The sequence below is a fragment of the Aphelocoma coerulescens genome, chromosome 4 (assembly GCF_041296385.1).
Source record: "Aphelocoma coerulescens isolate FSJ_1873_10779 chromosome 4, UR_Acoe_1.0, whole genome shotgun sequence".
Classification (NCBI taxonomy): domain Eukaryota; kingdom Metazoa; phylum Chordata; class Aves; order Passeriformes; family Corvidae; genus Aphelocoma; species Aphelocoma coerulescens.
The window spans coordinates 44,983,675-45,010,366 of NC_091017.1; the positions used below are offsets into that span (position 1 = coordinate 44,983,675).

The 26,692-nt window shown below is 34.2% G+C and overlaps 1 protein-coding gene across 30 annotated transcripts in view; it reads left to right on the plus strand.

Moving 5' to 3' along the window:
* TENM3 (teneurin transmembrane protein 3) overlaps positions 1-26,692 on the plus strand; it is a 1,310,258-nt gene that overhangs the window by 404,797 nt on the left and 878,769 nt on the right. The window lies entirely within an intron of this gene.

Consider the following 26,692-nt stretch of genomic DNA (forward strand, 5'->3'; position numbering starts at 1 on the left):
AACAATTTATTTGTACATGTTCTTGAACAATATATATTCCATATTTAACATGACTATTATTTTACTGGTTACTTTATTTCACATACAGGGAGCATCTTAGAAATATTGTTGAGGTTTAACCCCAGCAGGCAACCAAGTGCCCCACAGCTGCTTGCTCATTTCCTGCTCAGTTGGGTAGGGAAGAGAATTAGAAGGGTAAAAGTGAGAAGACTGGTGGGTTGAGATAAAGACAGTAATTAAATTAAAAATAAATAATAGTAAAAATAACTTAAAATTGTAAGAAAAAGAGGGAAAAAATAATGAGAGTAAAATAAACCCCAAGAAACAAGTGATATAGACAGAACTATTTGTTGCCACCAACTGACCAATGCCAGCCAGTCCACTCTCACCAGTGTCTCTCCCACCAACTTTCCCTCCAGTTTTGTGTCCTGAGTGTGACGCCATATAGGATGGAATAGAGTGGAATGGTCAGTGGGATCAGGTCTCCTGGCTGTTTCTCCTCCCAACTCCTTGTGCACTCCCAGCTGCCTCACTGGTAGAGTGAAGTGTGAGGCAGGAAAGGCCTTGACTCTGTGCAAGGGCTGCTCGGAAAAATCCCTGTGTTATCAAAACTGTTTCCAGCACAAATCCAAAGCACAGCTCCATGCCAGCTACTGTGAAGACATTTAACTCTGTCTCAGCCAAAATGAGTATAGGTATATAGATAGCAAAAGCTGTCTTAAGGCCTGTAACCAAAAAAACCCTTCCAGATGTTCAGCTGTTTGTGCTGCCTAGGACCAGTCATTTTGGAAGGACTGACTGCAATCAGATTTTGGGTTTTATACAGTGTTTGAAAGTAAATGCAAAAATCTTACAATAAAATTTATCAGCTACCTTTGTTCTCTAGACAGAAAATAGTTTTGAGGGTTTCCTGAAAAATGTATAACTGACCAGCTTATAAGAAAAAATATGGCTGTATTGCAAAGCCAGTAAAATAAAGTGTGGATCTCTTTCTCTTAATTCTTTGTTTAAAACTTTCTTTCTTTGAATTTTTTTTTAATTGATTCAAATCAGAATTTGTTTTTTCTTTATTTAAAACCATCCTGAAAGATGATCACACTCTGTATCAGTACCGTACGCTTGTTCCAAGTGTTTTGGTTTTGGCTCCATTTTATTTTATCCTGAGCTTTAAAAAGTTCTTTATCTCAGATGTGCAGTTGTCTTAGTATGCCATGAATGGCTGACCCAGTTATTTCAGTAGTAAATTCTGGATTGTTTGAGGCCCAAATATTTTAAAGATTTGTAAAAGGAATAAACAAAAGCTAAAAAAAAACCCTGAAATATGTTATAATTTGTCAGGTGTCTTTATTTTAAATGTTCAGGGACTATTGTTAAAATAGAGAAGACTGACTTGTTATCTGTTATAAAAATACATGTATTGATGTGTGCACTCAACATGACAACATTAAATAAATCAGCAAAACCTATTTGGCTATAGTAATTCGTATTATTTGGAAAAATGAATAAGTAATATGGTCCTTTAAAGCACAAAATTTTTCATGAAATTACTTAAAATGTATAATCATGTTTCAAAATAGATTCAGAGGAACAGTGCTGTCTATAAATAAATATTTAAATTTATATTGATTATACTAATGTTATTTAAAATTAATATAACAATTCTCTATCTGCTTACATATCACTGTTGCCTTTTTTGGTCATACTTATATGCATATGGAGAAATTTGAGAAACATTTTGCAATTTTAACGATTTCCACGAGGTGGTGCTCAAGCAATAAATTTTAAACTGATAATCTAATAACTATGACCAGTAACATGCTGAATTTGAAAATATGGCTGTCAAACAGATGTTCTTCTCTTTGATGCTGTATCTAACTTAAGGTGGGAATGATGAGGTCAGGAAGGCTAATGAATTTATTATGTGGTGGAAAAGTTATTTCTCCTTGCCTAAAAGACAGAAATACCATTATTTTTTCTTACAGCATAATACCAGGGGGTTGTGTTCATTTTTACACGGAATTCTCATAATCCTTTTCATATCTCATACTTTAGTTATTCTTTACATGTGTTCACTTCTGGTTATGGGTAAAGGAACTAGTATTTATAAAGATATTACAGTAGTTGCCCTAAGCAAAATGTTAGTGAATTCAATAGATTTAAATAAATCTGTCATAGAAAAATACACTGAGTGCTGATTCACTGATCATTCAACAGTAAATAAAAAAATGTAGACAGTACGATAATGCAAGAAGGCAGATGATGTGAGAGAATGGCAATGACTATAAACAAAGCAGACAGTTTGGCATAAGTGGTTTTCTCACTTTGATCAAATAGAGCATCCTTAGCTGTTTTGCTTGCCAAAGTGCTGCATCTTTTTCTCTAACATTCTCTGCAAACCCCTTATTCATCTCCTCCTTCAAATTATAGAGACCATTTATAATTTAAAGTTCACTGTGACTACCTCTGAAGAAGAGTCAAAAATTAACACTGCAACCTTTGTTGTTGTTGTTGTTTCGTTCCTTACCATCAAAATGGCAAGAAGCAAATCTGCAATGAAAGTTTGTTTCTTCCTTCCACTGTTGTTTCTTTCTTTAGCTGTTTTGTTGCATAGTGGGGGTTTTTAAATTTCTTTTTAACATGTCTGTTTCTTTATTTCAACTTAAATGATCAACACAAATTATACCAAAAGCACAAATGGCCTTACTTCTACTGCAGGCATTGCTCTTGGCCAGCTAGTAACTGCAGTAATGCATTTAAATATAGTATGCTCTCTTTTTTTGTTCATTGCATCTAATCTCGGGGATGTAAGAAAAAATTTGTACTATTCTTCTGGAAAGAAAACTATTCTTAAAGAGCAAACAGGTCTTTCCTAGATATTTTACTTTCTGACAGCTGATAGAGCAGTAATCATCCTATTTGAATAAACTTGAAGGGTCTGTGAATAAGGAAGTCTCATATATTTCGTTATGCAGACGGTTGGGAGTAAAGTGATGACAGATCTGTGAAAAACAAATCAACCTTACCCTTCTACTTTTATTTAGATATTGCACATGGAGGCTGCCTGCTCCTGCAAGGTATTTAGTCACCCAACTCCTACACACATATGTTTGAGGATCTGAGTCCAAGTTCAGTGATGGTCCATTTTATAGATACTTGGTCCAGCCAATTAGAAAAAACACAATTATTTGCTAGATTTCTATGTAGTGTCAGAACACTTTCATTGACATAAATAGCTGCATCCCATATTCAGTTTTTTTACCTTTATTATCAAATTGTTTTCATATTCGCTGGATCTTTGTACAGGTACATTTAATAAGTATTTTTATTTTGCATGGAAAAATCCGTTCTGCTAACTAAAATGAAATACTCATTTCCTTTGCTTTCTTTATTTTCACCATATTTACACTAGTAACTGACAAACAGAATTGACCAAATGTTTATCTACCCATCAATAAATGCAAGGAATGGAGAAAAATTGTAGTTCTATATCATTGTAATCCGTTGTGAACGTACTACAAATATCCATTACATGTATAATACTACCTGGTTTGTCCATGGCATTTGAAAATACCTACTACTTGTTCTTTCTTGTTAAGAGTCCCATTAGAGCATCTGGCTAATGTTTGTTATTCTGAAGCTCTGTAATTCCTTTTGTCTTGGTAGTGGGAGGGAAAGATTTTATATACATACTTTGATTATCATGAATGTAAGTTTGAGGGTCTCTTCTATTTAATTTTTTTTCACAACCATTTCTGCTAATCCTTAATGAGTCTGTACTTGTACACTTTTTGTGGATGGGAGAGCAATATGAACTGTCTGTGAGTAAATTAATTTCATCAGAATTCGTCTCTTTAGTACTGCTTATTCTGTCTTCTAATTCCACAGTACTGTACAAAGGTAGAATTACAGTTTTCCCACTGGTACTGTTAAATTGCTTCATTACAGGCTCCTTTCAACATTTTAACAGCTCAAAAATTGGTTTCTTTCATTTATTATCCCATGCTCTGCATAAACTGACTTCCCATTTGCTTTTGACCATTTTAGCTTTTTGTATTTGTACTTTTTTCATTTTTTTTCCAGTTCTTTTGGGCATCTGCCTTTGCTGTCTTGCCTAGTTGAAGTATATGCAGAGTTTTACTTGGCAACTGGATTCACAAAGGCTGTATGTATATATATGCTTTGAGCACAACCCAGCAAGAACTTGAGACCCTCATTCTAAAATCTCAGATATCTGTGGTACAAAGCCAATAGCACTCACTGAGCCTTTAAATTTTACATTTAGCGAGCAGCCTACTCAGAATTGGTAAAACTTTTGGCTTAATTGCAGGTGAGAAAAAGTTAAAGGATCATTAATTTATTCTTAAGATTGAGGAAAATAGCCAAAGGAAAAAGAATGCAGAAACTTTCTATATTTTACACTGTAGTCTGTAATTCTTTTTGATTCACAAGTGCTTAACTGTGAAAGCAGATGGAATAGAAAACATGATTATCAATATAAACATTGGGGTCTATCCTTTGGTTTTCTAAAATAATTTTAGGACCTGTATTTCAAATAATTAAACGTTGTGGTCATTTTGGTTATCTAATGTAGGTCTTGGGGTTTTATAGTTATTAAAATAACATGCAAGTACTAATGAAATAGTTAATATAGCAGAGATTCACTATAAAGGACATGCTGTGACTCTGATCTGAGAGCATAACAGTTCTCAAGGCCATTTGATTTTCTTAGAAAAGCCTGGATAAAATCAGTAGTATTAACACTACAGCTTCTGAAAGCCAGAATACACTAAAGGTTAACTCATCAGGCCCCAGTAAGGCTGACACAGGGGTTTGAGTCCCCAGCAGAAGTCTGGCAGTGTGGCAGAGGAGCAGGTTACTCTTTTCAAGGTCCTTGCCTCCTAGTGATCTGGTATTAATTCTTCTGGAGGAAGCAGAGCAAACCTTTCTGTTTGCAGCTGCTAATTAACAAGTGAGTGTGATTTTTTTTTTTATGCTTATATGGGTGGGAAGGTTAATTCCTGTTCCTGGTATATCTCCTCGAATTCTTGACAGCAGTTGTAACTGTTTATGTACTGCAAAAGAACTTGTTGAAGTATTTCATTTAGATGGTGATTTAAGTAAACTACCAGAGTCAAGGCACCCTGAGGAAAAATTTCCCATGTTTTCTCCAGGTGAGACTGTCACTGTTCACAAGAGTGAAAATGTGTCAAAAGCTTTAAATTACACATTACCTTGAGAGCATCTCTTTGTGCATATATAAATGTCCTCTCATTGTTAGTCCAGTTTTTTGCACTGTATTACATTTTTGCATGTACAAAACTATTTATTAAGGTATCTATTTATATGTTTTAGTAGTCAATTGATTTCCTGTACTGTTTCAACAGGAACTAGCGTTGATAAAGGATCATATCCTATCATATTTTAAAATGCATATTTAGACATATATGCATATGTATAATATCTGTGTTAATTTGAATGCAATTAGTTGCATTTTTGTCTTGTACAGCAGGTCTCTTCCCAGCAGGTTTAGTAGAAAGCTTTTAACATTGCTTTGTTTAACAGTGTTCAAAATAAATAAATATATAGTTATGCAAATTCTTGAGTGTGAGGGCCTTGTAAGAAACCCAAGCCTCTTGTCTTGACAGCCTGAAACTTCCTTGAATTCAGATGCAGAGTGCCCAATTCACATGCCACCCCCAGCTTTGTTCCTGACACTGCACAGGAGGAGTCCTAGAAGCTGCTCACAGGAGATTCATACCTATCCTGCTTGTACATTGACAGTTGACTTGAAAGGGCATGATTGTTCAAGAATGGTTCAACATGCTGTTAATTACTCTCTCAAATATTGTAAATCCTGTAGAACTTTAACGACTGCATTAGGTTAAATTGTTTACCAAACAGCAACCTGCATTCCTCAATGTTTCTGACCCAAATATGTCATGATAACAAATATATCGTATAAAGACATAGAAAATCACAATCATTAACTGGTGTGTGAGGCACAAATAATTTTTCCTTTTAACAATTTAAAGACATCTCTACTTTAGTATGGAAAAGAAACAACCTAAAACTGCTGGTTGTCATATTGATGGATTGGTTGTTACACCTTTGTCATTTTTAATTTGTAGATTAACAATTTTCTCAGACAACAGTTGTGCCTTTAAATTTACCTTTTACTTTCATTTTTTCTCTCTTAGTCACTCTACTAAGTCTCTCGTAAATTACACAAAATTATAGTCTCACATATGTTTCTATGAAAGCCACCTCTGAGTCGACCTTTTCAAATGTGCTCAGAGCTTTACTGCAGCATCCCCCTTTAAGGGAAATCATATAGCTTTTTTATGTTCCCCCATTCCTTTTACACAGTTTCATTTTAGTCATGGGTTATTACTACAAAAATTTCTTTGCTGAAGACTTGCCATCACTCACATAAGATTCAATTCTGTGATGTAAAACATGTAAATATTATAGAAAGCAAATTTAATGATGAAACACTGGCCTTAGGACTCAAAAAAATCCTGCATTCACTTTCATCCTTTTGCAAAAGTAATTTTGAAACCAAACTAAAATTCTAAATATGTGGAATGCCGGTGTCCCCCAGCTGTGTCTGTTATCATCTGATGTTCACGTGTTTGTTTAATTACTGTTTTAACTCCTTTTCAGTTTCTTTGGTGTTTATTGGAGTTGTTAGGCACTGAAATAGGACAAAGTTATTGTTCTACACCCTATTGTACACGGGAGAAATGAAGACCATGAAAAATGCTAAATCTATTTTACTTAAAAGATAAAACATATCTATGCAGCTATTTTTGCTATATTCAATATTGTTTCCCAAATGTTAGAAGGGAATGCAAATACCTCTTTCTAAATTTAAAACCTAAACCACAATTTTTCCCTCAAAATTTCAACAAGTTAAACTCCTGCTTGTTTAACTGTGCTGTTCACCTCAGGAAACCCTACATGAGGCTATGCATGCTGAGTCAGCTGAAACCCATGTTTTATACCTAAATAATCACTTAAGAAGGCAAATCTTTGCATTCTTTCTAGAGAAGCATAATTATATTCCTTTTAGGACGAAGATTAGAAATGCTAATTCTATAAGTAGGTAGTCATTATTTTATCATTTAGTATTAGCTATTATAATGTTAGTCATGATGAACTAATGTGGTATTAATATGGATTTCATATGTACTCTCTTAGGAATGTAATTGCAATTTACTATTTCATTCATATTTAGTCATCTTGAAGTGTTGCTGAATTAACAGATCACTACTCACCTCATTTTATATCAATGGCAACTTTTGCTTATGAAAACATTGGGCCACTAATTAAATTGGGGTGGAACAAAGCGATTGCAAGCATTTAAACACAACCAGAAAGCAAACTAATAGTTGGGGAAAAGCGTTGTTGATTTTTCTAGCCTTTTTGCTGGGATGAAGTGAAAAAGTAGATGCTTTGCAAAGAGCAGCTGGACTTACAATGCTTATTAGCCTAAGAAGAATCCAGCAGATTCTGGAGGTAGCTGGAGTCAGGAAGGAATGACTGAAATGAAGACCATCTTGAGTGCAGGAGAAATACAAACCTTGTTTCATTGTGTTCCTGCAGGGAACCTGCTGTTCTTTCTATTGTTAACAGGCACATTGGAATAATACCAAGGCTCTGATGAAGGATTGCTTGCTAATACAAGAAACTCTTCCTCCTCTAAAACATTAAATTTTGTTTTCTATTCTGTGATTAAGACATTGTACTTGTGTACTTATGAGGTCTTCCTTCAGTTTCATTCATTCTGTAATACAAGTTAAATATACTCCTTTCTGATTTTATGAATAGCAGAAAACAGACCAAACCAAACAACACAAAAAAAAAAAAAAAAAAAAAAAAAAAAAAACCCAAAAAACCAACCAACCAAAAATAACCACCCAAACCCCCCAAGTTGAGTTTATTTATAGCTTTCCCCCCGCCCTGGGATTCTCATAATCTGCTAAGAGATAAAGCCGCATATTTCAGTAATGCTCAAGATATATTGTTATGAGAGCACAAATAAATGGCCAAGATTCCTACCGTAGGAGTCAAGGAGATGACAGCACAGGATCTGTGAGTTATGTATTTATTTACTTGATTGAAATAAAGATTAATGTTTATCATTTTCTTCTTGTTGTTCAACCCATCCAGAAATGCCATTCTGTCTTTTGTGTAGACATAAAATTCAATTTATTCTGTTAATCTTTGGGTGTAAGTGGGTGGTGTTTTTTTGTGGCAGGTTTATAAAACCCAGTAGAACCATCATCAGATGCCATTGAGCTGTAAGAAATTTTGTGCTAGAAGTATTTGGCTCATATTCTCTGTAACTGTAAAGAATTTTTGAGGAGATGTCAAATGCTGAGATATTAAGGACAGCAGCAGCTGCTGCTTGACAAGCCTAAGTCACAGTTCAGAGCTCATTAGAGCAGCAAAATTTCACTGTATCATTGTCTTTATTAAAACTTGAGAAAAAGATGGTTATTATTAAGAATGAGGTATAACAGGTAAAAAGATACACATGGGATGGAAGGACAATATGTTGTAGTCATTGTGTAGGAAAAACGCAGTGTCAGCAAGAACTAATGGTCTGAAGATAAATTTTGGATGTAAAGCTTTTGGTTCAGGGGTAATAAAATATTTGGCTACATGTATAAAATATATGAATGTAACCAGTCACATCAAAAAGTGTTATATTGTTTTAAAGATAGATCTACTCTAGCAGATTATCAAGAAATATGGTAAAACCAACACGGAGTCCTGGTACCAATACTGTCATTTTGATTTTCCTAGAGGGCATGGTATTAGTGCAGGAAGCACAGAGTAAATTTCATAGTTTGTGCTTGAAGTCTGATGAGATCCTTATAATAAAACTTTTTAGAATAATAAGCTTACATTAGGGGGTTTTTTGCCTTTAGATAAATATAAGCAGTTTCAAGTTCTGGACGATTTTGTAGTTAAAACTTTTTTAAAAAGCTTTGCAATATGCAGGCATAAAGGATATTGGAGTTTTTCAAAGCACTTAAGGACACATCCAATAAATGTTTAAGTAGGCCCTGCAATAGCTGACATTATATGCTTGGTACTGTCCAAGGGCAGGATAAAGAATCCAGATTTGTTCTATAAAGAATTAGAAGTTAAGAGGATGAAACATCTCCAGCTTAAGTAAAGAGCCTTTAAGAGCTAGTGAGCAGAAAATGCTTTGACTTGGAGACTGTATCACAGATTCAGTTACTTTTGGCATGAATGGATCCTAGGTTCATATTTCTCTCCTTCATTTTGCCAGTTTTTTGTTGTCCAGACAATGTTCGTAGTCAACAGCTAACACAGCCTTGAAACTATACATTCCAATAAGTGACAAAAATATTTAAAATTAAATTTTTCTCCCTAACAAGATACTAATGAGAATTAGGATGTATTAAGTTCTCTCTGGATCATATTAGGTTTTGTTCCACAATGGTGCCTTTAAAGTAACTTGGTGTGAATAGCAAACTTATGTTGGCCTGAAAAACTTAGGTCAGTGCACCTGAAAGCACTTAAGAACTGTTTTTTCTTTGTCAAGATACTAATCAGAATCAAACTCCGGGTTACACAGATTCTGGTGGATCCACTCTAGCAGGCTCTTACTATAAAGTTATTGCAAGTATATCATCATTCAACTTTGTATTTGGTTAGTATCTGTTCTTTTACTTCAAAATTAAATTGCTGCTGCTCATAAATATCTGCCAGTGTGGTGGTTTTTTATCTCTTGGGTTTTTGTTGTGGTTTTTTTTTATTATTATTATTTGGTTTGGTTTGGGTGGTTTTTTTTGTTTTTTGGGGTTTTGGTGGGTTTTTTTGAGGGGTGAGTGGTTTAGTTTGCTTTGCTTTTGGGTTTTTTCTGGGTTTTGTTTGTTTGTTTGTTTTAAAAAGCAAACCATTTAATGCAGCAATAATTGTCATGTGAATTTATTCTAAATGCTACCAGTAGTAAGATTTTGAACTAATAATTTGTACCACTGAAAAGGAGAAAGGATTGTAAGGGAGTTCATCCTCAGCTGTGGTCCATAATGTCAAGTCCTACTGTGTCTAGACTTCACCTAAATGCAGCACAGGAGTGTATGTTATGTTAACTGGAGTGGAGCACGCAGATATACCATAGGCTATTAGCAAAATGAGAAATATAAACATAAGCAAAGGCAACTTGACACTGAATTTATTTTGACATGTCAAGCCAGTTTCATGTGGTTTATAAAATGTTAGTTGGTATTTTTGCTGTTTTCTTCTTAATTATGTGTTTAGCTTAAAAAAAGAAACCACAATAAAGCCACAAAACTAATTAACTTCAGGCTTATGACACATCTGCTAATATTTTACAATGTTTAGTTGTTTACATTTTGGTGGAAATTTGCTTTTAGACTTTCTGTTCAAAAAACCTCTATGAAATAATCTACCAATATTTTCTTACACAAGTTAGGTTTTTATCAGTGAATTTTTCTACCTTCAGTTTCAATGGGAACATCTGGCTCTTTTCCAATAATCAATATAATCTCTTGAGTTCAATTTCAAAAATCAGCTGCAGAGAGTAACAATTAGAGGTTAGTAGACTTGATAGATTTTATAAGAAGCAATTATGCCATTAACAAATTATCAAGTTATCAAGCTGTCTTATAGAGATAATACAGTAAAAGCTGAAAGATGCTGATTGTACAGAAAAAGAGATGTGTCTATGATAGGAAGAACATGTTATTAATTAAAGTGAGCTATACAGACTTAACCTTTAGAGCTTTAGTGATGCTGGGGGTCAAATACTTAATAATAAATTTTAAAAGCAAGAAATAAAGATCCTATTTTGTTACCTAAACGAGGGTTTGGGTAGACTATAGGAATCTAAATCTAGCATTAATATATTGTAAACCCCTGGACTGCTATTGCCTGACAACTACTAGTATAGGAACTGATGCACAGGAAGTTCCATCAGAACACGTGGAAGAGCTTCTTTGCTGTGCAGTGACTGAGCACTGGAGCAGATTGTCCAGCGAGTCTGTAGAGTCTCCCTCACTGGAGATATTCAAGAACCACCTGGACACAATCTCGTGCAATGTGCTCTGAGATGACCCTGTTTGGGCAGGGAGGTTGGACCACATGACCCACTGTGGTCCCTTCCAGCCTTACCTGTTCCATGATTCTGTGATTATTTTTTACAATCAAGTACTCTCTGTGGAGCTGTACATTCTCAGCTGTGGGCTACTTATCTGTCTTACAATAAGCAGTGTTCAGACTCCAGGCTGGGATTTTGTATGGCTAATGGATCATGAGATGTCTTACGGGATTTTATTTGTGCTGGTATAATGACTCTTGAAGGACTTAGGAATGCTGATTGTCTTGGGGGAGGAGTGTCACCCAATGGCACATTTTGACTGAGATTTCAGTAGGTATTTTCATCTTGTTTCTCAGTTGTCCATAAATCAGTCCCTAACCATCTGAAAACCTGGATATGGTGCTCTCCAAGGAGATAGAATCTGGATTTAAGCCTTTTAGTTACAGCAAAGATTTTTCTCTTTCACTTGAGTAATGTTCCAGCTGCTATTCTAAAGGTCAGCACCTCAACTAAAAGTACCCACATTGTAAATTTGGATAATGAGGCCTGTTCAGTTCTTTAAAAGAGGAGAGTACAGGTATGCCAGCATTGGAGAGATTAGTTCTCAAGTGGTTAAATATGTCTCCCTAAATTCCTGAATAATGCTGTTAGGATAAAGGAGTCACAGATGGTTTCTGTCCCTAAAATGATGCTCTGGGCTATTCTCGATGGCTCTTCAAGTAGTTTTTCCCCCTCTTTGCTCTGCATGCTGTTCTCTTGTATTCTGTCCAAAAGTGTTCATCTTTCCCACTTGCAAGGGAACAGAAATATCTTTCTAAATTTTGGATTACACCCCTAATTTTACTGTTGGATTTGTTTCTCAATGTAGTTATTAAATAGTGATAAGTTTTTTTCAGGAAAGTGAACAAATGGAATTACCATTGTATTTACTATGCCAGAAATAACCTAGAAGAGCCAAGACTTTATTTCATTCATTTCTGCCTTCTCTCCCACATTTTTTTTCATATTTTTTAAAAGCCATCAACAAAACTTTTAGTCTCATTTTGTATGTGAGATGCTGTTGAGGTGCTGATAACTGTTTAGATGCAGGAGAAACTCCCATCAAGAAACAGGAAATTTTGACATTTGATTTTTCTAACTAGTTTGCTCACTTTTTCAGAAATATATAAAGTCCTATTTTTTTTTTGTCCAGCAGGCTGTTTATGCTGCTAATAAATTAACAGAGAAAGCACTACTATTTTCATCCAGGCTGAAACAGGCTTCCTATTTTTATATAAGAAAATGCAGTTTTTCTTCACCTTTTAGGGTATAAACTGCAAAGGTATGCAAAACAATCCAACAAGTTATGCAAAAAATTGAAACAAAGGTTAAAAACTAATCTATTCTTTATACAATGCAAGAGATATGATGCAACACCAGATACTTGGAATTCATTTATGAATATTTACCCACTAATACCCACTACTACTTTGAATATTTACCTACCAATGTGCATAGGACTAGTGTGGGTCCAAATAACTCTCTACATGCAAATAAAACTGGTCCAAAAATTAGAAATTGTTGTACTGTATATAGCAAAAGTCATAGAGGAACATAAAAATAAAAAAGTACAACATAAAGGCAGTTTTAACTTGATTGTTTTGGAGCAAGATATATTGGTTTGACTAAGCAGAATTGACTAAAGCTGTGTATTCAGTCTACAAATTCATGCACTTTAATAAGCACGGTAGGTCTTTCAGTCTCTATCAAGAGCAGAAATTAAATCAGTTTCAGATACAGTATGGAAAAATAAGTCATGTATGTGTCATACTTCTTTATATCCCAGCATATGTATGTCATGTCATTTAAAAAAAAAAAATGTAGACCTCTTTAATCAGAACTGTGTTAAGGTATGTAATAGAATTCATATGTAGCTTTAAAGGTAAAGGGAGTAGGAAATTACACAAGTATCATTTATACCATGGGAAATGCCAGTTTCCAGCCCAGGACTGTACCCAAAGAAGAGAAGGGTAAAATAGGGAAATCCATTTAAGGTATAAAAGGAACAAGATGCTGAAAACATTCGGTCTAAATGGCTAACATAATTTAAGCTGGAAAGCTGTGTCATTAAAAATTCTGCAGGCTCGGTCAAAAGTTGGGTAAATTACAGGGACAAGCTAAAGAATGGCTGAGCTTCTACTTCTCACAGCTAAGAAACGCATTTGCTCATTTTTGTACTTCTGAAATTTTATCTCAGTATCTAAGGTTATGTAACTCAGGGATGTAACAGAAAAATTGATTATATGACTGTTCCTATGGATTTGGCAATACCTGTAATTCAGGTTCTGAGTAGTTGAAGCAGATGGCTGAGCCTTGAAAGACTAAAGATATTCATGGCACAACTGGATGCTCTTCTGTTGAACTTCATTGATCTTAATTCTAAAAGCTGGGAATACAACTCACTAAAGGTAGAAGAGATGGCCTAAATCAGAGTATCAGAGGATAATTCTTCAATGTAATTCTTGTCCAGAGCCCAGATTCCCTATAAGCAAACACTGCTTTGCAGTTCATTATTTCTCTCTTTTTGATTTCTAATTCAACTAAATTCCATAGCACTACACACAAGATCTTACGCATGTTTTTACTTAAAATTGCGATTTTTAAAATTTGTACTTAATTGGGTTTTTTCCTTACTTTTAGAAATGCTATTCTTCTAATTTTAATATATTAAAACTTCCAAACATTTGCCAGTAATACTATATGTGTGTTCTCTAGGTATTGTAAATGATTCATTCAAGGCAAATATATGTTACAGCTAATGTGCAGTAAAATTACAAGTATTTATCTAACTTTGAAAAGTATTAAGGCTACTTAATCTTTGAGTGACATCAGTATGGACCCAATTAGCACAGTTTTCAGCCACTTCATAATTCAAAAGAATGTGATCATTCAGCTGTAAGCATATTTGACAGGGACTCCATAGTCATGAAGGTAAAAGCTTGCCAGATCACCCAGTAGGATGGAGAAGCTGTCATTCTCTCATCAGTGCTGTTGAATACTAATGTCAAGGTCAGAAGAGTGTAATTTTAGGCTGCCAAAGTATTGTTGAATTTGATCTCCTAGCAATGTTTAAAAAGAAAGTAACAGCATAAAATTTTATATACAACTTTGATACAATAGCTACAAAGTTACAGGTGCTCCCCCACTGCAAATGTTCCAAGCGCTTTGATTGGCACTTTCATATGCATTTTTTTCCTAACAGTAACATTTTCTTTAAATATCATACTCCTTGTCTAACATAAAAATTACAACTGGTATATATTTTACAAATTCTGCATGTAATTTTAAATGCTGATGTGGGAGACTTTGTGTTCAAAATATATCACAATTAGACCGAAGATTTGAATGTAAAAATATCTGAGTGCTTATTTTAGGCAACAAATTGTCACGTATAATAAAATGATAGATTTGTCTTGACTCACAGTTCTCATTTACATAGCATGGGCATGCTAAATGGAGATTTGTACTGCGGGCTCCATCTAATAAACACATATAAACTGGATGAACCACGTTGTCCTCAAAGTATCTTCTGAGTCATAGAAGGAGGGGAGGCAACGACTGCAGATTTCAACAAGGCATATTTCTCCTAAAAATTAGGAGAAAACAGTTTCACAGTGAGAACAGTTAAAAAATGCAGTAGGCTATTAAGAGACGCTAATAATTTTTTATCCTTGGAGATACTCAGAACCCAGTTTAGTGTTTATTCACAAGATGTCTTAAGCAACCAGACCTAAGCTGTCTCTGCTCTGTGTCGGTTCAGCTTGATGACCTCCAGACTTGCATTCTTCCTTCCAACCTGCATATTGCATCACTTTCTCATTTCCATTTTGATAAAACAGTTATTTATGTAATTTACATAATATTTTTAAAGGTATGAAAAAAGAGCATAATTTTGAAAATACTTGGAGGCTTCTGTAATCCTTAGGTTTTGAAAGATATTTAGACACTTTAAAGTCACCCCTTTTGTGAAAGAGTAAATCTCTCTTCCATGTCACACTTCAGGAAGCTGAGCTTGAATTCTCAAGTTGGAACTGCATCCTTGCTCCTACCAACAGCTATTTGTTATTAATGGCTTCACTTGCTCCTCTATCCAAATAGAAGAGTCCCCAAATGAATGTGTTAAATTTAGTCATTGATACTGTTACAATAGTTCATTTTTTTCACATAAATTTGGTTGCTGAACTTTCTTAACAGAGAAGATACAGGAAAACAAAATAAAGCAACCTCATATTTTCATATAAAGTAGGTAGCTCTTTTTTTTTTTTTAGTTCACTTTTGGGTTTATATTTAAGAGCTTTTTGGCTTTGATTGATTTTACATTACATGAATATGTCAATGAGCAGTGGCAAAAAAAATGCCTCAGTAGGATTGCTTTTCAGATCCAGATACATCTTTGAAAGATGTCTAAAATGACATGTTTGCGGTAAAATATACATGGCCGGGTGAACTTTTCTGGTCTTATCTCGCGCCTCAGTAATTTTAAAACAGAAACCAAGCCTTTGTTCTGATAAACTAGACATCTTTCTAAAATATATTTATTAAAATGAAATATTCAAAAATTCCAAAGAGCAAGTATACATACAGTAAATATGTTCTTTTTCTCCTGTGCATGGTTAGCTTTCATTCATATTAATGTGGTTACGAACATGCTTCAAGCAGAGAAGACTATAATTTTTAAAACCTGTCTACTGAATATTTGGTTTGGTTGAATTTATGTTGTCTTTTTACTACAGGAGGGAAAATTATTTTTTGGAAGTTAATGTTTCTTTTGAGTTTAACTTTTTTTATGAATGTCTTCATCTCTGAATTCACTAGTGGATATTTTTTAGAAATACTTTAGAGCCTTGAGATTATTTGAGAAAGGGTAACTGTATAGCATTTTCATAATTAAAGTATTTTTTTGGTGGTATTCTGAATATTGGATAGGGATCAAGGTAATTGTCAGTGACAATCACTCTGTCAGACACACAATTTCTGAGATGATTTGTGAGACAGTCTCGGAAGTATGTTTGTAACAGCCAATGCATATGTGATACTGCTTTAAAATGTATTTAGATGTTTAGATGAGTTGAGGGATAAGAAAACTATGGCTCTAAGGACTTTGTTTTGTTGAAAATCTAATAGAATTTCTATTTCCACATACTTTCAATTCACATTATCTTAATAGAATTCTGTAATTACTGTAAATTCCTTATTTTCTGCAGTAAAGCTCTATTGTACAAAGAAGTGACTTCATAAAAGTCTGGCACCATGCAGTGGCCTTTTTTTAGTTCAAGAATCCTAGCTGATCTCAGAAATGGTGATACTCCAGAGGAAGGAATTTATTATAGTAACTTAGAAGTATACCTCATTTGTATCAATTCAATGCTTTCATTCTTAAAGTGGTTATTAATAAAATAATCTCTGTACTGAATAAATATATATATATACAGTTACTGTAGTGTAAATTCTGAAATATTCCAGTTTTCATGCCATTTTCACACTCTGTGAATGACATACTTTTACAGAATGCATGATAGTAAGCTGTTTGTACATTTTAATGGTTAAAAACATGCCCTTGAACTCTATGGTACGTGTCTAAAATCTATGGCATACATGCATTTCCTTTATGAATCTAGTTAGGGGTGCACATGTGTTTATCTTAAACATTTGTGTAAATGCATAGAGTGTTCACTGTTCAAATATGTTTCCATATATTTAGCTCGCCTTTTTGTTGCCTTGGGAAAGAAGTCTGATTTAAGTTTCTATTCTGGTTTTAGAGATTAACATGTATCATAAAGATTTCATTGATTTCAGTTTGTTTTCAGTAATTTAAGCTTGCTGTTACCTTTCTGAAAATCTGAGGTGGTTAAACATCCAGCATGGATGATGCATACCATGACCCCTTGGCACAGAACAACTGGTAGTGGCTGTTTATATGTGCAATAAAATCGTGATCAATCTCTGACACTTACTACAGACTTCCTGCTGCTTAGAAATGTGTACTGTAATAGCATTTGTATGTTTTCTGTTCCCTTAAGAGTTCAGTATGCTGCTTCACAGGAGAAAAGAAAATTAGAAATAACATCACAGACAGTGTGATAAGAATAAATAAAGTAGCAATTTGTAAACTCTTCCAGACAGATCTTTACATATAAATGCAGGAATGTCTGTGTGTAGGTATAATGTAAATATAACTTCAGTAGGGATTATGTTTATCTGTTGTGTGTATAAACACAGTTATTTCATTTTATACATTACTGTTTAAGTTGTAAGAACCTGACCTTTTTCTCTCTTACCAATAACTAGACCACAAGAGACACCACTTAGTACAGTAGTTGAAGTTGAAATTAATATCTTTAAATTTTAGGAAGCTGGTTCGGGGGGTTTTTTCCTATTTTAAGTGTTTGACTTAGAAGACTAAAATTCATTATTCATCTTGTGAAAGATAAATTTCTGAATTTTAATAGGACAATAATCAGTAAAAATGATGAGATTGTCATTGATTTTACCTTTTTATTGAGGCAGACAGTTAATAGTTTCCTGAGATATGTAAACATAAAGAAAACCAGTTGTAGAGGCCATGCAACTATTAGAAGAACAGCAAAAAACCAAACCACCATATTCTAGCATCAGTACAAATTAAACTACAGGAACCATGTGTAAGGTTCCCATTTTCAATGCAGAATCACCTAGTTTTCTTGACATTTCACTGAGATACAAAGCTGATTATATGCACTGTAGAAAAACATGTAATTCTTTACTTAATTATTTTAAATAGAATGATTAATTTCTGTTCTTCCTAATAGGTTATGTCTGAAATCCTGATAAAATTTGAGTTACTGAAAGCTTCAATTTGTTTTCAATGGGTAGAGGATTTACTTATGTGAAATATAACATGGGTGTCTAAGAAATATCTAATGATTCTATCTAGTTTCATATCCAGTTTGAAATCTGTGGGTGTTTGTGGGGAAGAATTTTATATTTGTGGTGCAGGTGAAGAGCTGTTACAAGGCTATACACACCATTTTTTCTTACCTTTTGGTCCCATAATTGCCCTTTTTTTTCCTTTAGCTATTCTTTGAAAGCTGTATCTGTTTAAATCCATAGAAAATTTAAAGTATGCACACAAAATGCCATTCCAAGGTATTATGCCAGTATTTTAGTTGTAAATAAGTGTTAAGCCAAAAAAGTTAGCTCCTGTAATTATGATGAATAGGCTTACAATTTTAAACTGAATAAGCTTTTTAAGTATAGACAATGTTCCTGTAGTAATTCCTTCGTGCAATTTATTTTAGTCAGTATACACTGTGCTCCAGTGAGGTACACAAAAAGAGCCATTTAGGGAAAATATTTAATACTTTCTCCATCCTAATAGTGTGATTTCTATGCAACTGAAGTTTAAAAAAGGGCTTAGTTCCATTGCTAAAAATAACTTTGTATAGGGAGTCTCCTCTTGGGTTTCTCCCTCTTTTAATCTCCCTTTGAAGGCCATGCTTCATAAAACTGTGCAATTACCACGTTCTCAAACCTAAAAATTAAAATTTTCAAAATGAAATATATACTAACTTCTAGTAACTAACAATTTAACTGCATGAATCCAATACACATAGAATCATAGAATAGGTTGAAGACCTCCAAGATCACCATGCCAACCAAACCGTATCACAAAGTGCCACATCCAGTCTTTTTTGATCACTTCCAGGCATGGCGACTTTACACTTTCTTGGGGAGTGCATTCCAGTGCTTGAACATCCTTTCTGTGAAGAATTTTGTCTCTTAGATCCAACCTGAATCTTTCCCAGTGCCACTAAGAAGCCATTTCCCCTTGTCCTGTCACTGGTTGCTGCTAGAAGAGGCTGATCCCCAACTCATTATAATCTTCTTTCAGGGAGTTGAAGAGGCCAATAAGATCTCCCCTGAGCCTTCTTTTCTCCAGGCTGAACAACCACAGTTCCTTATGTTTCAGACCCTTCACCAGCTTCATTACCCTTCTCTGGACCTGCTCCAGCCCCTCAATGGCTTTCTTGTACTTTCTTGTACTGAGGGGCCCAGGACTGGACACAGCACTCGAGTTACAGTCTCACCAGTGCTGAGTACAGAGGGACAATCACTGCCCTGGTCCTTCTGGCATGACTATTTCCAGTATGAGCCAGGATGCCATTGGCCTTCTTGGCCACCTGGGCCCACTGCTGGTTCATATTCAGCTGGCTGCCAACCAGTACCCCCAGATCCTTTTCCACCAGGCCTCTTTCCAGACACTCCACCTCAAGCCGGTACCGTTGTATAAAAACAAATGTTCTCTTTACTGTACAGTAATCTTTCTGTATTTCTCTGCAGTACTCTGTGTAAGACTCATTTGCAAATAAGAAGTAAATAAAACCCTAAATAAATACATCATAATATAATATTTTATTTCCGCCTGCAAAGATTATAATTGATTAAATCTTCACAAGTAGGATCAGCAGTGGGAAAAGGTGTATTTCTGCTGTAAGTTGTTGGTGTTGCTACAGGTTTTTGCTGAAGACCCAAATGCATGGCATACATTTAAAGAAATGTGAAACTGTACCCTACCAGAGAAATTTGAATTAAAAAAAAAACAAAAAAAGCCAAAACACTACTACCACGAAAAAAACCCAAAAGAACAAGAAAAAAAAAAAAAAACACCTCATGGATTTAATAAAGTAATTTTTGCTACAGTACTTTCAATGCTGGATATGGTACCAATTTTTTGTCAATTGAGCAGTGTATGTGTAGTTAACAGGCACCATCTTTTTTATTTCTGGGAACTAGTTCACAAATCCTAGGCTTCTAGTTCCTTTTAGTTTAGTTTAGTGGCTTTTTTCTGTGCTAATTTAGTTTTACCATTTATATTGTAGTTTGTGAGGCTGTTTTCCACTCCCTTTTCCATCCTAAGTTAAGGAAAAAAATGCTTAGGTGCTGGTAAAGTCTCTGAACACTGAGTTTCTCTGTTTTGATCCTACTCAGCTCTTTGTGTCTTGGAGGCGGGTTATTATTTGTCTGTTTTAATCTTCTGATGAATATCTTCAAGTTCTGAGAGGTAATAATAAAGGAGAATCCAGGGTCATATACTATCAAAATATTTAGACATAAAATGAACATGCATAAAATTAAAGTTTGTGGTCATTACTAGGAATTTTATCAAGGCCTTAAATGGTACTGTATCAGCAGATCGATTATAAGGCTAAAAAAAAAAGGCCCTAATATTTGCTTTACTAAAGGAAGCAAAGGCATGCACCTTCACTATTAGATGTATACAGCCCATAGGCAATCATTTAATTATTCATGTGAAAGTCATATTCACTCCTTGTTTCTATACATTTGGAGTACTTCCTAACTCTTATTGTTTTCCAGTCATGCTTTATGAGGAAGGGGAAGTTGCCCTTTTCTGATACAAGCCTAATTATTGTCATCCCTGATTGATCATGTCCTGCTCTTACTTAAGTGTCATGCATTCTGGAGAGGCTCCTATAGTGAAACAGCCATACATTCCCATCTTGCCTTTGTTTTATTTATTAAGTAACACTTTACAAAGTGCCTTGTACCATTGCACTTTAGCACTGATTTCCGTGCTTTAGCCCTAATTTCCGTGCTCATGGTAACAAATATCTCTTGGTTTAAAATGCATTTAAGGTGACTATGAGTGGAGACAGTACCTGAAGTTTTCACCTGCTGATATAAGGTTATCAAATTAAAATGTTCATGTCTCTTAATAGCTTTTACTTACAACTGTTTCCAGAAACACAGTGAAATTCTTCCAAAGTGTATTATTTGCACTTGCAGCAGTGTGTCTACTTGAATGAATTAACCATAAATATGTAACTACAGTTAATTTAAAAGCAACAAACCTAGATGAAAGTAACAAAGTAGTTAAATCTAGAATTAATTTATGAACTGAATTAAAGAAGTGAATCAGGCCCACTTCACTCAATGAAAAGCTATTAAAAAATAATCAGCTCACATGTTCAGGGGGAAGGCAAATCTCACTTGAACCTGCATCTCCTCTTCTTTCCTTCAAGTGCCTTAATTGTGACACCTTCAGACATTGCCTTTGTTGGTGTATTTCTATGCAATATATAAATATTCGTTAGAATAATAATTAGAACTTGGGTTTCCCAAGTAAATTGCTTCAACAAACAGGGAATAGAATAATTTTTACTGTCTCTGGCTCATTGAGTATTTGAATATTTATTAAAAGTAATAAAAAGTTTCATCTGGAGAGACAGAAACATACTTATCAACAAACTGCCTTCAGTAATATAGCTAAGAGAGTTCCCAGAATTATACAGCCTTCAGGTAAACTTGAAGATTTCCATATAATTGCTGATTGTTCAAAGACCTCTGTTATTAAGCAAAAAGTGAGGAACACATTACTGAAATCTCTTTTTTCTCCTTGTTTTCTGTGTTCAGTTTCAGTGTTAAAGTTTACCAGGTCAACAAAAGAAATGAGAAAGAGAAAAAAAAAGTTCATTTGATTTTCTTTCAGATGTCACTCACAAATGAAGGATTTTTAAAATCATTTGCACAATTCCCTAGTCTAATTTTTGCCAATAGATATTGGCTTCCCCAGTTCTTTTTAGGGAATATTCTTCTACCGAGTGAAAAACACAGCATATATTAAGTTGGAAAATTTAAGGGAACAGGTAACAGAAGGCATCTTATATATTGCCACAGCACAAGAAATTAGCATCACAAGCTTTTAAACTTTTAAAATTGATCTTAACATTATGGCTGGCCTTTCAAAAGTAGGGACTGTTGTCAGATCATTTTTATGCTACAGTATTCTTATCCCTTGTTATTCAACATAGTTTAGGCCAGTTGTAATGTCAGGAAACTGCATAAAGCAGTTTCTTTTTTTCTATAGCTTTTTAGACCAAGGTAAAATCAGGTACATGGTAGGGGTTTACTTTATTTGTAACCCTTATAATTTTGGGGTTGAGTTATAGATGGAACTTGGTGTAGCCCTTTGAAGATATTAAAACCCACATGATTATGTACTTGATCAAGTAGAGAAAACTCAAAGATGGAAAAAAGACAAGAGGGCAAAGAGGATTTTGTATTTTGAAGATATTTATTGTACATTTTACCTTTCTATATGTACAGTAATTGGAAAGGTGACTTCTGATAGCTCATGGGTCATATACATGAAAACAATGGTTGCAACTAAGTCAAAAATCTGGCAAAGTCTTTCCTTTGACAGGAAGAGACATTTTTCCCTAAAAAATAAAACAAAAGTAAAAGTATGAGTAGTTACAGAGGAACATTCAAAAGCACTTTTAAAGTCCTAAAGGAGAAAAATATCTGTAAAGATGATTAATGATTATCAGGCATAAAATAAGTGTTTTTAAGCTCTGTCAACTCTGCTTTTCTAATGAGGTCTTAACTGCTCCCCAACTAAAGCCTTTATCCAAGCTGTGTTTTGTATTTCATTTAATCAATGCTTTGTATAGAGACAGTTACCATCATCATAACCTTTCAGTTCTTGTGTTTTGGCATCGCACAGATTTTGTATGCAATTTGGGGGCTCAAGGGAAGCACATTTAACTGAAATGTCCAAGTACAATTTATTGTGTGATGTAGGGTTGTAGAACTCCTCTCTAACTTGCCTATTGTTGCAAAGAGAGCCTTTGTAATTACTAGGGGATTATGGCAGAATATGAAAGACCTTGAAAGCGGCTTTCATGAAGATCAGGAATGTGTTCTGCACAACCTCTGAAACAATCAGCTAGAGTAGTGAAGCAGAAGTATATTAAAATGTGAAGAGTTCACTGAAAAGGTCTTGATAGAAACACCCAATTAAAGAAATAAAAACTGATATTTAAGATTGTGAAAGAGTCTCACTTTGGTTTGAAAAAATACCCTTAGGAGAACTGGAAATGAGATGACAATACAAATACAATGGCTTTTTCCTCTTTTTTCTCAGCAACAAAAGTAACAAAATTTGAGTTTAATGGTAGATAATTAAGAATAATGGAATGGAAGTTAGTTGTACTGGTACACTGCCTAAATTAATATGCAAGATTAAGAGACCAATAACCCAGGAACAATTGAGTTTCTTTTATTTATACCTATAAATTAGTGAAAAATTTTGGATAAGAGTATGGTGCAGTGTAGCACCAAGCTCTCATATTAGTTTTCACTTCTTAATTAGATTTTTTAATATCATTTCTTTTTTTAGTCACAAAGAATCACTGTATGGTTTTTTAACTCATTTCTAACCAAAAAAGTCTGCATATTTTTATACTGAGATGTACATTTTACTTTGTCTTTTTCTATTTCAGAGTTAAAAAATCAACAAATATGTGCTAAAAATAGTCTGCCTAAGTGTTGTTGTGGTTTTTGTTGGTGTGTGGGGCTTTTACTTCTGATAAAATCTTGTACCCAATCCTGATCATGAGGGATTCAGCCAAAAACTTTCTTTGCTGTGACAGAAGATGCATTTCCTTGTATTGAATGCTTTTTTTCTCAGTGATGCTGAAGTTGAAGCAAGTTTAGGTGAATTATTATTCAGTAGTGAGCAGGTAGGAAAATCATACAGTAATTTTGGAAAATTACATCTGTAAATTTAACTAACACAGTTGTAAACTGACTTTTCTTACAGAAGTAATAACCAAAACCTGAATCTTTTTTTGGTTTGCTTACATATTGAATGCATTAAGATGTTACTCACTCTATGAGTATTTCTGAATAACATGATGAGAAACATTTTTTCTTTTGGTTTGCTTGGGTTTTTTTCTACAATTTGATCCATAATATATTAAAAATATTTGAAGCCCTCTTGGCAATATTTTTCTTTTGTGAAATGCTTGTTGTATAGTTGAAACACAAAATTCTACAAATGTGTCAGGTTATCCTTTATGTGAAAGTACTTTTAGACGAGTGTGTATTTATCAGCAGCCTGGTATAATAGCCAATAAAATCCAAATAACAATTCCCACTTTTTTCTGACACTGACACCTTCTCCAGCCATTGGTCATAAGAGGATGAGCTTCCCCTTAATACCTACTGTTTCTCATTGAATCATTATTCCATGAATATATCTGAGATAAAACCAACATTAGTGTTATTAGCATACATCACTTATCAATAATTCTTCATTTTATATTACAGGTCTAAAATACTCTTAGAAATCAGATTTATATTAAGATTATTTTATTTTTATTTGAGTCAGTTGAAAATTAGGAATTTCCAACACTAAAACTTTATTCCCCCTCCCCGAAGATATTTAATTAAAAAATGTATGAGCCTCTTTACTGGAAAAGATGTTTCACTTTTTTGGAAATGCTGGGGGAGAATGTAACATGGGAATCATAAAAAGTTAGACTTCCCACAAGAAGCAAAATCTATGCAAATGAGCATGTTCATTGGCAAAAAGCTAGATTAAAAAAACATAATTTACTGTTGTTGTTAGCTGGCAAATTTTAAAATATTTTATTATTTTTGCGTGCACTCATATTGTGAAAAAAAGTGCTATGTGAAAGCAGCAGCATATTCTTACCTTCTTGTTAAGAACTAAATACTGACCGTGTGTGCTTTTAGAGACCAGCAGGCAGTAATACTGTGTAGAAGTGGCCTAAGAATGAATATTTCTGAATAGGTAACATGTATGTATTAGGCAAATTGAGTTATTGGAGTAATTGTAATAAGCTGAAAATGTTTCTTTATCCAAAGCTGTGCTCTGTTTTTAGTTTAACATTTCAACTTCACCGACCTTTTCCTGTTGAAACCCACTTTGTGTTTGAAAGATTTACACGCAGTTAATTGTCATTGATACTCCTGGAATTTCTGAATGCTGTCAGAAAAACATGAACGTTTTCGGAGAGAAATATTGACAATGAAAGAAAAATAAGATTTAAATACTATAAGTGAATTATGCTTTGTTCAAATATAAATAACAACAAAGATCTTTATCTAATATTCAGGTAAGTAAATGAATTCTCAGATCAGTGTTGATGGCAAGTACTCAGGAATTCAGGTTTACTTTTCTGTTATTCGATAAAATGATTAAGTTTCTCATAAAACAGGCTCAAATATGTGTTTGGAGGCACTATATAATAAATGAAATATAAAATACTTCATTAAAATAGGAGGCTTACAACCATCATATAAGAAATTGGAAGATACTTGTTCCAGATGAATTATACTGAATTATTTTTTGTCCAGATGTGATGTCCAAAAAAAAAAAAAAGAAAAAAGCATGATCATTTCTTTCTCATAAAACGTCTGATGAATATACCCTGCACAATTTGAAATGTTAAGCAAGCTTCTACTATAGTATTTCCATCTCATCCCACAGAATTTTAGAATGTAATCCATAGAATAGTTCTTAAGTAGCAGTTAATCCTAACTCCACAAGGATTAGTCTGTATCTGCACACTATATGTACAGGGCAGCTTCATACGTGCAAAAAAATTTAATCTAATTATGATTTTATTGCACATATAAACAGTCACTACCAGTCTAATCTGAGCGTGCAAGGAGGACAATGTGTTTTTGCATTAACTATCTGAATATAATTCTAGTGAATAAATTGATCACTAACAATTTAAAAGCTGTCAAAATTCAGACTGAATTTGTAATGGCTTTATTTTTTGTTTGTTTTGCAAACAGGAATAGATTCACAAAACTAGTAGTGAAGAGATAGCAACTGTTTCTCCATCTTCCCCTCTCCACCCACTCACCTCTACCCGCACCAAGTTGAAGATCTCACCATATGTTTTTTAATGCAATAACTCCTATAAATAAGAGACTAGGTTTCAACTCCTTACCCCTGACTGAGATTTAAACCTTTATTTTCTACCTTCCAGAGGAATCACCTAACCACTGCAGTGGTATGCTCTCACCTGAACTATTTGAACTGCTTCTTTGACCGAGCTGTGTGCCTCCCAAGTGAATTCTTTAACTGCCAGACCAAAGAGTCATTCTCTCTCTTTGACTCAGTATTTAAATAATCCATGCAGAACAGCTTTTTCCATGGGGATCGAGAGAAGCCAATTATAGATTTCTCACTGGTTTAAGAACTCTTTTGGGAAAGTGAAAATGTGGGTTCAAGAATGTGCAGACAAGGTCTTGAACCTGATTGTCCCACATTGTATATCAGATGAGGCCCTAACCGCAGAGCTATTGAATAAGTGAAGAGAGGGGGGATTCTCTTTACTTCCATGAATGATTTACAAAGAGCGTGTAAGCTTAATCTTTCATTTCCAGTTCTCTAGTTTTGTGTTTAAATAGCTTCTACAGATTTGCCTATGTCTCTGGCAAGTATACAGATTAATGATTGGAGAAAAATGCTACTTTTGGGGATGTAGAAGGATAATTATTCCCCACATTTTTTGTTCCTAAATATTTCCTGAATACTTATGTCAGTTCCAAATGAAATCAAAGTATGGTTTTCTTTGTCACTAAATGCATCGTTTTAGTTGAACTGCAAGTATTGTAGAGGAGGGGGAAGATGACTGAATTTTTTTTTCAATACCCTTTTTGTTAAAGCAACTAACTGAAGATTATTTACATAGTACTTAAAGTCCTCCTGAATATACTTCCATGTTTCCTAAA